Genomic DNA, 14950 nt, shown 5'->3' with positions numbered 1-14950 from the left:
CAGACAAGCAGTCCAAAAGTCCAACAGTCCAACAGTCCAACAGTCCAACAGTCCAACAGATAAACAGTCCAACAGTAACAGACAAACAGTCCAACAGTCCAACAGACAAACAGACAAACAAACAGTCCAACAGTCCAACAGTCCAACAGACAAGCAGTCCAACAGTCCAACAGACAAACAGACAAACAAACAGTCCAACAGTCCAACAGTCCAACAGACAAACAGACAAACAGTCAAACAGTCCAACAGTCCAACAGACAAGCAGTCCAACAGTCCAATAGACAAACAGTCCAACAGTCCAACAGACAAGCAGTCCAACAGTCCAACAGTCCAACAGACAAGCAGTCCAACAGTCCAACAGACAAGCAGTCCAACAGTCCAACAGACAAACAGTCCAACAGTCCAACAGTCCAACAGACAAGCAGTCCAACAGTCCAACAGACAAACAGTCAAACAGTCCAACAGTCCAACAGACAAGCAGTCCAACAGTCCAACAGTCCAACAGACAAGCAGTCCAACAGACAAGCAGTCCAACAGTCCAACAGTCCAACAGTCCAACAGTCCAACAGGTCAACAGTCCAACAGTCCAACAGACAAGCAGTCCAACAGTCCAACAGTCCAACGGTCCAACAGATGTACTGCAAAATGTAATGTATTGACCCTCCTGCATAATATACTGCCATTTGAAATGCATCGACTCTCTAGATAATATACTGCAATATGAAATGTCTTCACTCTGTCTAGATAACTCACTGCAATATGATATGTCTTCACTCTGTCTAGATAACTTACTGCAATATGACATGTCTTCACTCTGTCTAGATAACTTACTGCAATATGAAATGTATTGTTCTTTCTACATAATATACTGCAATATGAAATATATTGACTCTGCATAGTATACTGCAATATGAAATATATTGACTCTGTCTGCATGATATACTGCAATATGAAATATATTGACTCTGTCTGCATAGTACACTGCAATATGAAATGTATTGTCTCTGTCTGCATGGTATACTGCAATATGAAATGTATTTCTCTTTCTACATAGTTTACTGCAATATGAAATATATTGACTCTGTCTACATAGTATACTGCAATATGAAATGTATTGATTCTGTCTGCATAATATTCTTGGACGGCCCCACAAACCGGGGCTCAGCTTTTTACAGGACAGCGGAATGGGGAGGATCCTGGTGGAGAGCCAGACACGATCACCAGGATGGAACACAGTAGCCTCACTGCAGTGGTGATCCACCTGCTCCTTCTCGTGACGGATAGCATAGGAATCGTTCCAAACCTCTTCTGCGCACCTGAACCACTCGTCCACCGCAGGAGCATCGGTCTGGCTCGGGGTCCCCGGAGACAGGTCTGGCTAATAAACCCAGAACACACTGGAAAGGAGTCAGCCCGGTGGAGAAGTGACGCAATGAATTCTGGGAGTACTCCGCCAGGGGAAGGAATCGAGCCCACTCCCCCTGCCAGTCCTGGGGGTGACTCAATGAATTCTGGGAGTACTCCGCCAGGGGAAGGAATCGAGCCCACTCCCCCTGCCAGTCCTGGGAGTGACGCAATGAATTCTGGGAGTACTCCGCCAGGGGAAGGAATCGAGCCCACTCCCCCTGCCAGTCCTGGGAGTGACACAATGAATTCTGGGAGTACTCCGCCAGGGGAAGGAATCGGGCCCACTCCCCCTGCCAGTCCTGGGAGTGACTCCTCAGTTACCTCCCCAGCTTCTGGTTCATCCTCTCCACCTGCCTGTTAGACTGAAGCCGGTACCCGGAAGTGAGGCTGACCGTGACCCCCAGCTTCTCCATGAAGGCTCTCCATACCCGTGACGTGAATTGGGGCCCCAGCTGTCTCCGACCGATGTCGCTCTGCAGCGGAGAGGTGTGTGGGGCAATCTCCATAGGTGTCACACCCTGATCTGTTTCACCTGTCTTTGTGCTTGTCTCCACCCCCCTCCAGGTGTCACCCCCTGACCTGTTTCACATGTCTCCACCCCCCTCCAGGTGTCATACCCTGATCTGTTTCACCTGTCTCCACCCCCCTCCAGGTGTCACACCCTGATCTGTTTCACCTGTCTCCACCCCCCTCCAGGTGTCACACCCTGATCTGTTTCACCTGTCTCCACCCCCTCCAGGTGTCACCCCTGACCTGTTTCACCTGTCTCCCCCCCTCCAGGTGTCATACCCTGATCTGTTTCACCTGTCTCCACCCCCTCCAGGTGTCACACCCTGACCTGTTTCACCTGTCTCCACCCCCCTCCAGGTGTCACACCCTGATCTGTTTCACTGGTCTTTGTGCTTGTCTCCACCCCCCTCCAGGTGTCTCCCATCTTCCCCTTTATCCCCAGTGTATTTATACCTGTGTTCTCTGTTTGTCTGTTGCCAGTTAGTTTTGTTCATCATGCCTACCAGTGTTTTCCCCCTTGCTCCTGTCTGTTTCTAGGCCCTGTTTTCTAGTTTTCCTGGTTTTGACATTCTGCCTGCCCTGACCCTGAGCCTGCTGTTCTGTACCTTGTCACACCACCCTGGATTACTGACCTCTGCCTGCCCTGACCCTGAGTCTGCTGTTCTGTACCTTATGGACTCTGGTCTGGATTACTGAGACTGCCTGCCCTGACCCTGAGTCTGCTGTTCTGTACCTTATGGACTCTGGTCTGGATTACTGAGACTGCCTGCCCTGACCCTGAGACTGCCTGTCGTTCTGTACTTTATGGACTCTGGTCTGGATTACTGAGACTGCCTGCCCTGACCCTGAGACTGCCTGTCGTTCTGTACCTTATGGACTCTGGTCTGGATTACTGAGACTGCCTGCCGTTCTGTACCTTATGGACTCTGCCTGCCCTGCCCTGACCCTGAGACTGCCTGCCATTTGGTACCTTGTGGACTCTGATCTGGATTACTGACCTCTGCCTGCCCTGACCCTGAGACTGCCTACCGTTCTGTACCTTATGGCCTCTGCCTGCCCTGACCCTGAGACTGCCTGCCGTTCTGTACCTTATGGCCTCTGGTCTGGATTACTGAGACTGCCTGTCGTTCTGTACCTTATGGACTCTGGTCTGGATTACTGAGACTGCCTGTCGTTCTGTACCTTATGGACTCTGGTCTGGATTACTGAGACTGCCTGCCCTGACCCTGAGACTGCCTGTCGTTCTGTACCTTATGGACTCTGGTCTGGATTACTGAGACTGCCTGCCGTTCTGTACCTTATGGACTCTGGTCTGGATTACTGAGCTCTGCCTGTCGTTCTGTACCTTATGGCCTCTGGTCTGGATTACTGAGACTGCCTGTCGTTCTGTACCTTATGGACTCTGGTCTGGATTACTGAGCTCTGCCTGTCGTTCTGTACCTTATGGCCTCTGGTCTGGATTACTGAGACTGCCTGTCGTTCTGTACCTTATGGACTCTGGTCTGGATTACTGAGACTGCCTGTCGTTCTGTACCTTATGGCCTCTGGTCTGGATTACTGAGACTGCCTGCCGTTCTGTACCTTATGGACTCTGGTCTGGATTACTGAGACTGCCTGTCGTTCTGTACTTTATGGCCTCTGGTCTGGATTACTGAGACTGCCTGCCGTTCTGTACCTTATGGACTCTGGTCTGGATTACTGAGACTGCCTGTCGTTCTGTACCTTATGGCCTCTGGTCTGGATTACTGAGACTGCCTGCCGTTCTGTACCTTATGGACTCTGGTCTGGATTACTGAGACTGCCTGCCGTTCTGTACCTTATGGACTCTGATCTGGATTACTGAGACTGCCTGCCCTGACCCTGAGACTGCCTGCCGTTCTGTACCTTATGGCCTCTGGTCTGGATTACTGAGACTGCCTGCCATTCTGTACCTTATGGACTCTGATCTGGATTACTGAGACTGCCTGCCCTGACCCTGAGACTGCCTGCCGTTCTGTACCTTATGGCCTCTGGTCTGGATTACTGAGACTGCCTGCCCTGACCCTGAGTCTGCTGTTCTGTACCTTATGGACTCTGGTCTGGATTACTGAGACTGCCTGCCCTGACCCTGAGCCTGCTGTTCTGTACCTTATGGACTCTGGTCTGGATTACTGAGACTGCCTGCCCTGACCCTGAGTCTGCTGTTCTGTACCTTATGGACTCTGGTCTGGATTACTGACCTCTGCCTGCCCTTGACCTGTTGTTTTGCCTGAACCCTGTTCTAGTAATAAACTTGTGTTACTTCGACACTGTCTGCATCTGGATCTTCCCTGAAACGAGATAATAGTTTCATGCTCTGCCTCAGGACGGCCAAAAGAGAGGTTTGAGGGGAGAGGAGGGAATTGGCCGATCGCCATCGCAATGAGCACATCTAGAGAAAGGTTATCTTCCCGGGATGCCAACAGTATGGTATTAACTGAGCCTGTATATAGTATGGTATTAACTGACCCTGTATATAGTATGGTATTAACTGACCCTGTATATAGTATGGTATTGACTGAGCCTGTATATTTTATGGTAAACCTCTTGCTTCTACTCGGGACGCTTGCGTCCCATCTAGAGCTCTGGAAATGCAAATGCACTACGCTAAATGCTAATAGTATTAGTTAAAACTCAAACGTTCATTAAAATACACATGCAGGGTATTGAATTAAAGCTACACTCGTTGTGAATCCAGGCAACAAGTCAGATTTTTAAAATGCTTTTCGGCGAAAGCATGAGAAGCTATTATCTGATAGCATGTAACACCACAAAAGACCCGCAGGGGACGTAAACAAAATAATTAGCATATTCGGCGCTACACAAACCGCACAATAAAATAGAAAACATTCATTACCTTTGACAATCTTATTTGTTGGCACTCCTAGATGTCCCATAATCACTATTGGGTCTTTTTTTCGATTAAATCGGTCCATATATAGCCTAGATATCGTTATATGTAGACTGTGTGATCAACGAAAAAAAACAGCGTTTCATAACGTAACGTCATTTTTTAAAATTCAAAAAGTCGACGATAAACTTTCACAAAACACTTCGAAATACTTTTGTAATGCAACTTTAGGTATTAGTAAACGTTAATAAGCGATCAAATTAATCACAAGACGAAGTATATTCTATAGCTGTCCGTCTGGAAAAATGTCAGGCTAGAAACTCAACCAAAATATCCGGTCCTAGACCTGAAGAACTGCGCTGCCTTGCATCTGTTTGACCAAGAAACAAATCGTAGGCAAATGACAAGACTCTAGACACCGTGTGGAAGCTGTAGGTACTGCAACCTCAGCCTCATTAATTGTGGTTCACCTTTATCAATGGGTTCAAGTCGCGCAGCAATATATTTTTCCATTTTCAGTGATCAGTTTTTCCTGCGCTTTCCGATGTATGGTATTAACTGACCCTGTATACAGTATGGTATTAACTGACCCTGTATACAGTATGGTATTAACTGACCCTGTATATAGTATGGTATTAACTGACCCTGTATATAGTATGGTATTAACTGACCCTGTATATAGTATGGTATTAACTGACCCTGTATACAGTATGGTATTAACTGACCCTGTATATAGTATGCTATTAACTGACCCTGTATATAGTGTGGTATTAACTGACCCTGTATATAGTGTGGTATTAACTGACCCTGTATATAGTATTAACTGACCCTGTATATAGTATGGTATTAACTGACCCTGTATATAGTATGGTATTAACTGACCCTGTATATAGTGTGGTACTAACTGACCCTATATATTGTATGGTATTAACTGATTGGGGTTGTTGTTATGTATTCTATGGTATAGGTTTCGGAGGACAGGGCTGGGGTTTACCTGGGGTCAGTATATGGGGTTGTTGAACCTGTTAGGGAAGCTGCGAATTTTCGCAGCTTTTTGTTAAAAATCGCACAACATTTCAGCGCCCTGCTATTCATGCCAGGAATATAGTATATGCATATGATTAGTATGTGTGGATAGAAAACACTCAGACGTTTCTAAAACTGGTTAAATCACGGCTGTGACTATAACAGAACGTGCGTTTCATCGAAAAGTGCAGGAAAATCTGATCACTGAAAATGGAAATAAATATCCATGCGCCACTTCCAGGAATTGTTAAAGGTGAACCGGATTAAATGAGGTCGAGGTTGCAGTACCTACAGCTTCCACACGATGTCTAGAGTCTTGTCATTTGCTTCGGCTTTTTTCTTGGTCAAACCCACACAAGGGAGCCGATTTCCTCCGGTCTCCGACCGGATTTTTGGTTGAGATTTCTCCGGACATTATTTCCAGACGGACACCTATAGAATTTACATCGCCTCCTGATGAATTTTATCGCTTATTAATGTGTACTAATACCTAAAGTTGCATTACAAAAGTATTTCGAAGTGTTTTGTGAAAGTTTATCGTCGACTTTTTTAATTTAAAAAAATTACGTTACGTTAGAAAAAGCTATTTTTTTCCGTTGTTCACACAGTATTCATAGATCGATATCTAGGCTATATATGGACCGATTTAATCGAAAAAAGACCCAAAATGATGTTTATGGGACATCTAGGAGTGCCAAGAAAGAAGCTCGTCAAAGGTAATGAATGTTTTATATTTTATTTCTGCGTTTTGAGTAGCCCCCGGCTATCGCAAAATCTGTCGTTAGGTGACGTTGCTGTATTCTGGGGGATACATGCTATCAGATAATAGCTTCTCATGCTTTTGCTGAAAAGCATTTTACAAATCTGACTTGGTGGATAGATTCACAACGAGTGTAGCTTTAATTCAGTACATTGTATGTCCATTTTAATGAAAGTTTGAGTTTTATCAACCACTAAACATTTCCGCTGATTGATGTTCCCACCACGGGACCACGGCCCTAACAAGTTTAAGTATTCTATAGTATGGGCTGGGGTTTACCTGGGTTCAGTATATGGGGTTGTTGTTATGTATTCTATGGTATGGGCTGTGGTTTACCTGGTGTCAGTATATGGGGTTGTTGTTATGTATTCTATGTTATAGTACGGCAGGCAGAAAGGGTCAAGAGGGTACAACAGTGAGATTACGACAAGCTCGTCTAGTGATGTCTGTAGCTACGCCACGGACCTGTCGAACCCTAAGCCTGTCTGGAATCTAATGGAGAACAGACACCATTAATACAGTGATTAATGACTTGATTCAGTTTTCCAGACTGTTTGTCTCTACTCTCTCTCTCTCTCTCTCTCTCTCTCTCTCTCTCTACTCTCTCTCTCTCTCTCTCTCTCTCTCTCTCTCATCTCTCTCTCTCTACTCTCTCTCTCTCTCTCTTTCCTCTCCTGTTCTTTCACTCTCTTCTCTGAGAGGTTTCATCAGCGTTACCATGGATAATTAGTCTGATTGCTCTCCGCTGAAATCAAAGTAGTGCTGTGCCTGTGTGTGTGTGGGTATGCGTGTGGATAACAATGGCTGATGTCTCTCATTAAACCCTGTAGCAGGTAATCAAAGGGGACTGGTGGAAATGTCAGCTATTTCAACTATGTCTTCTGTGTCTGCTGGGATAAATGATTACACGGATTAGACCTTGGCCAAGAAATCACACACACACATAAACAAACACACTCTGTTCTGTGCTGTTACCAAACAAAGAACAGCATCACATTCCCCTTTCAATTAGGGACATCAGATGAACAGTGAAGTAGGGGTGTAAGAGAGAGAGAGAGAGAGAGAGAGACAGAGAGAGACAGAGAGAAAGAAACAGAGAGAGAGAGACAGAGAGAGACAGAGGGAGAGAGAGAAAGAAACAGAGAGAGAGAGAGAGAGAGAGAGCGAGAGAGAGAGAGAGAAAGGAAGAGAGAAGTGGCAGAATAACTGACCACTGTGACTGACCCAAACTTAAGGAAAGCTTTGACTATGTACAGACTCAGTGAGCATAGCCTTGCTATTGAGAAAGGCCGCCGTAGGCAGACCTGGCTCTCAGGAGAAGACAGGCTATGTGCACACTGCCCACAAAATGAGGTGGAAACTTCCTAACATCCTGTCCAATGTATGACCATATTAGAGAGACATATTTCCCTCAGATTACACAGATCCACAAATAATTAAAAAACAAACCCAATTTTGATAAACCAGTGAAGAACAAACACCATGGTTAAACCCTAACACTCCACATGCCCAGAGCCTGCAGCGTCTTGCCAAGCTGATCCATGCTTTACGACCACAGAGCACTTTAATGGAGCTGACATTCATGCAACATGTGGTTCACTAGTTCCATAGCAGAAACAGGAAGCCTGCAGTACTTAAACCCTAACCACACACTCTGCATGCTGTCCTCTGATCTACTGTACTACTGTGGACTAGGACAGGGTTAAACCCTAACACTCCACATGCTGTCCTCTGATCTACTGTACTACTGTGGACTAGGACAGAGTTAAACCCTAACACTCTGCATGCTGTCCTCTGATCTACTGTAATACTGTGGATTGGACAGAGTTAAACCCTAACCACACGCTCCACATGCTGTCCTCTGATCTACAACTGTAATACTGTGGACTAGGACAGGGTTAAACCCTAACACTCCACATGCTGTCCTCTGATCTACTACTGTAATACTGTGGACTAGGACAGAGTTAAACCCTAACACTCTGCATGCTGTCCTCTGATCTACTGTAATACTGTGGACTAGGACAGGGTTAAACCCTAACACTCTGCATGCTGTCCTCTGATCTACTGTACTACTGTGGACTAGGACAGGGTTAAACCCTAACACTCTGCATGCTGTCCTCTGATCTACTGTACTACTGTGGACTAGGACAGGGTTAAACCCTAACACTCTGCATGCTGTCCTCTGATCTACTGTAATACTGTGGACTAGGACAGGGTTAAACCCTAACACTCTGCATGCTGTCCTCTGATCTACTGTAATACTGTGGACTAGGACAGGGTTAAACCCTAACCACACACTCCACATGCTGTCCTCTGATCTACTGTAATACTGTGGACTAGGACAGGGTTAAACCCTAACACTCCACATGCTGTCCTCTGATCTACTGTACTACTGTGGACTAGGACAGGGTTAAACCCTAACACTCTGCATGCTGTCCTCTGATCTACTGTAATACTGTGGACTAGGACAGGGTTAAACCCTAACACTCTGCATGCTGTCCTCTGATCTACTGTAATACTATGGACTAGGACAGGGTTAAACCCTAACACTCCACATGCTGTCCTCTGATCTACTGTAATACTATGGACTAGGACAGGGTTAAACCCTAACACTCCACATGCTGTCCTCTGATCTACTGTAATACTGTGGACTAGGACAGGGTTAAACCCTAACCACACACTCCACATGCTGTCCTCTGATCTACTGTACTACTGTGGACTAGGACAGGGTTAAACCCTAACACTCTGCATGCTGTCCTCTGATCTACTGTAATACTGTGGACTAGGACAGGGTTAAACCCTAACACTCCACATGCTGTCCTCTGATCTACTGTAATACTGTGGACTAGGACAGGGTTAAACCCTAACACTCCACATGCTGTCCTCTGATCTACTGTAATACTGTGGACTAGGACAGGGTTAAACCCTAACACTCCACATGCTGTCCTCTGATCTACTGTAATACTATGGACTAGGACAGGGTTAAACCCTAACACTCTGCATGCTGTCCTCTGATCTACTGTAATACTGTGGACTAGGACAGAGCTAAACCCTAACCACACGCTCCACATGCTGTCCTCTGATCTACTACTGTAATACTGTGGACTAGGACAGGGTTAAACCCTAACACTCCACATGCTGTCCTCTGATCTACTACTGTAATACTGTGGACTAGGACAGAGTTAAACCCTAACACTCTGCATGCTGTCCTCTGATCTACTGTAATACTGTGGACTAGGACAGGGTTAAACCCTAACACTCTGCATGCTGTCCTCTGATCTACTGTAATACTGTGGACTAGGACAGGGTTAAACCCTAACACTCCACATGCTGTCCTCTGATCTACTACTGTAATACTATGGACTAGGACAGGGTTAAACCCTAACACTCTGCATGCTGTCCTCTGATCTACTGTAATACTGTGGACTAGGACAGGGTTAAACCCTAACACTCTGCATGCTGTCCCCTGATCTACTGTAATACTGTGGACTAGGACAGGGTTAAACCCTAACACTCCACATGCTGTCCTCTGATCTACTACTGTAATACTATGGACTAGGACAGGGTTAAACACTAACACTCTGCATGCTGTCCTCTGATCTACTGTAATACTGTGGACTAGGACAGGGTTAAACCCTAACACTCTGCATGCTGTCCTCTGATCTACTGTAATACTGTGGACTAGGACAGGGTTAAACCCTAACACTCTGCATGCTGTCCTCTGATCTACTGTAATACTGTGGACTAGGACAGAGTTAAACCCTAACACTCCACATGCTGTCCTCTGATCTACTGTAATACTGTGGACTAGGACAGGGTTAAACCCTAACACTCTGCATGCTGTCCTCTGATCTACTGTAATACTGTGGACTAGGACAGAGTTAAACCATAACCACACACTCCACATGCTGTCCTCTGATCTACTGTAATACTGTGGACTAGGACAGAGTTAAACCCTAACACTCCACATGCTGTCCTCTGATTGGATCTGAAGCTGCCTGCTCTGTTTTAGACAGAGCAGGCAGGGGGCGGCAGGGTAGCCTAGTGGTTACAGCGGTGGACTTGCAACCGGAAGGTTGCAAGTTCAAATACCTGAGCTGAGCTGACAAGGTACAAATCTGTCATTCTGCCCCTGAACAGGCAGTTATCCCACTGTTCCTAAAATACAAAATATTTGATGTTTGAATGCGGACCCTGTCTGTCTTTCTTTTAAAATGTTTATTCCTTTTTATTTATTGAATATTCGAAACCTACATCACACCAGTCATCCAATAACTACATCACACCAGTCATCCAATAACTACATCATACCAGTCATCCAATAACTACATCATACCAGTCATCCAATAACTACAACAACAGACTCCCATCCAATAACTACATCACACCAGTCATCCAACAGACTCCCATTCAATAACTACATCGTACCAGTCATCCAACAACTACATCACACCAGTCATCCAACAACTACATCACACCAGTCATCCAACAACTACATCACACCAGTCATCCAATAACTACATCATACCAGTCATCCAATAACTACATCACACCATTCATCCAACAACTACATCACACCAGTCATCCAACAACTACATCACACCAGTCATCCAACAACTACATCACACCAGTCATCCAATAACTACATCATACCAGTCATCCAATAACTACATCATACCAGTCATCCAACAACTACATCATACCAGTCATCCAATAACTACATCATACCAGTCATCCAACAACTACATCACACCAGTCATCCAATAACTACATCACACCAGTCACCCAACAACTACATCATACCAGTCATCCAACAACTACATCACACCAGTCATCCAACAACTACATCATACCAGTCATCCAACAACTACATCACACTAGTCATCCAACAACTACATCACACCAGTCATCCAACAACTACATCACACCAGTCATCCAACAACTACATCACACCAGTCATCCAATAACTACATCACACCAGTCATCCAACAACTACATCATACCAGTCATCCAACAACTACATCACACCAGTCATCCAACAACTACATCATACCAGTCATCTAATAACTACATCACACCAGTCATCCAATAACTACATCATACCAGTCATCCAATAACTACATCATACCAGTCATCCAACAACTACATCATACCAGTCATCCAATAACTACATCATACCAGTCATCCAACAACTACATCACACCAGTCATCCAATAACTACATCACACCAGTCACCCAACAACTACATCATACCAGTCATCCAACAACTACATCACACCAGTCATCCAACAACTACATCATACCAGTCATCCAACAACTACATCACACTAGTCATCCAACAACTACATCACACCAGTCATCCAACAACTACATCACACCAGTCATCCAACAACTACATCACACCAGTCATCCAATAACTACATCACACCAGTCATCCAACAACTACATCATACCAGTCATCCAACAACTACATCACACCAGTCATCCAACAACTACATCATACCAGTCATCCAACAACTACATCACACCAGTCATCCAACAACTACATCACACCAGTCATCCAATAACTACAACAACAGACTCCCATCCAATAACTACATCACACCAGTCATCCAACAGACTCCCATTCAATAACTACATCGTACCAGTCATCCAACAACTACATCATACCAGTCATCCAATAACTACATCACACCATTCATCCAACAACTACATCACACCAGTCATCCAACAACTACATCACACCAGTCATCCAACAACTACATCACACCAGTCATCCAATAACTACATCATACCAGTCATCCAATAACTACATCACACCATTCATCCAACAACTACATCACACCAGTCATCCAACAACTACATCACACCAGTCATCCAACAACTACATCACACCAGTCATCCAATAACTACATCATACCAGTCATCCAATAACTACATCATACCAGTCATCCAACAACTACATCATACCAGTCATCCAATAACTACATCATACCAGTCATCCAACAACTACATCACACCAGTCATCCAATAACTACATCACACCAGTCACCCAACAACTACATCATACCAGTCATCCAACAACTACATCACACCAGTCATCCAACAACTACATCATACCAGTCATCCAACAACTACATCACACTAGTCATCCAACAACTACATCACACCAGTCATCCAACAACTACATCACACCAGTCATCCAACAACTACATCACACCAGTCATCCAATAACTACATCATACCAGTCATCCAACAACTACATCACACCAGTCATCCAACAACTACATCACACCAGTCATCCAACAACTACAACAACAGACTCCCATCCAATAACTACATCACACCAGTCATCCAACAGACTCCCATTCAATAACTACATCGTACCAGTCATCCAACAACTACATCACACCAGTCATCCAACAACTACATCACACCAGTCATCCAACAACTACATCACACCAGTCATCCAATAACTACATCATACCAGTCATCCAATAACTACATCACACCATTCATCCAACAACTACATCACACCAGTCATCCAACAACTACATCACACCAGTCATCCAACAACTACATCACACTAGTCATCCAACAACTACATCACACCAGTCATCCAACAACTACATCACACCAGTCATCCAACAACTACATCACACCAGTCATCCAATAACTACATCACACCAGTCATCCAACAACTACATCATACCAGTCATCCAACAACTACATCACACCAGTCATCCAACAACTACATCATACCAGTCATCCAACAACTACATCACACCAGTCATCCAACAACTACATCACACCAGTCATCCAACAACTACATCATACCAGTCATCCAACAACTACATCACACCAGTCATCCAACAACTACATCACACCAGTCATCCAACAACTACATCACACCAGTCATCCAACAACTACATCACACCAGTCATCCAACAACTACATCACACCAGTCATCCAACAACTACATCACACCAGTCATCCAACAACTACATCACACCAGTCATCCAACAACTACATCACACCAGTCATCCAACAACTACATCACACCAGTCATCCAACAACTACATCACACCAGTCATCCAACAACCACATCACACCAGTCATCCACCAACTACATCACACCAGTCATCCAACAACTACATCACACCAGTCATCCAAAAACTACATCATACCAGTCATCCAACAACTACATCATACCAGTCATCCAACAACTACATCACACCAGTCATCCAATAACTACATCATACCAGTCATCCAACAACTACATCACACCAGTCATCCAATAATTACATCATACCAGTCATCCAATAACTACATCACACCAGTCATCCAACAACTACATCATACCAGTCATCCAACAACTACATCACACCAGTCATCCAACAACTACATCACACCAGTCATCCAACAACTACATCACACCAGTCATCCAACAACTACATCACACCAGTCATCCAACAACTACATCAGACCAGTCATCCAACAACTACATCAGACCAGTCATCCAACAACTACATCACACCAGTCATCCAATAACTACATCACACCATTCATCCAACAACTACAACAACAGACTCCCATCCAATAACTACATCACACCAGTCATCCAACAGACTCCCATTCAATAACTACATCGTACCAGTCATCCAACAACTACATCACACCAGTCATCCAACAACTACATCACACCAGTCATCCAACAACTACATCACACCAGTCATCCAATAACTACATCATACCAGTCATCCAATAACTACATCACACCATTCATCCAACAACTACATCACACCAGTCATCCAACAACTACATCACACCAGTCATCCAACAACTACATCACACTAGTCATCCAACAACTACATCACACCAGTCATCCAACAACTACATCACACCAGTCATCCAACAACTACATCACACCAGTCATCCAATAACTACATCACACCAGTCATCCAACAACTACATCATACCAGTCATCCAACAACTACATCACACCAGTCATCCAACAACTACATCATACCAGTCATCCAACAACTACATCACACCAGTCATCCAACAACTACATCACACCAGTCATCCAACAACTACATCACACCAGTCATCCAACAACTACATCACACCAGTCATCCAACAACTACATCACACCAGTCATCCAACAACTACATCACACCAGTCATCCAACAACCACATCACACCAGTCATCCACCAACTACATCACACCAGTCATCCAACAACTACATCACACCAGTCATCCAACAACTACATCATACCAGTCATCCAACAACTACATCATACCAGTCATCCAACAACTACATCACACCAGTCATCCAATAACTACATCATACCAGTCATCCAACAACTACATCACA

The sequence above is a fragment of the Oncorhynchus nerka genome, linkage group LG6 (genome assembly GCF_034236695.1).
Source record: "Oncorhynchus nerka isolate Pitt River linkage group LG6, Oner_Uvic_2.0, whole genome shotgun sequence".
Classification (NCBI taxonomy): domain Eukaryota; kingdom Metazoa; phylum Chordata; class Actinopteri; order Salmoniformes; family Salmonidae; genus Oncorhynchus; species Oncorhynchus nerka.
This window is presented reverse-complemented; position numbering follows the sequence as displayed.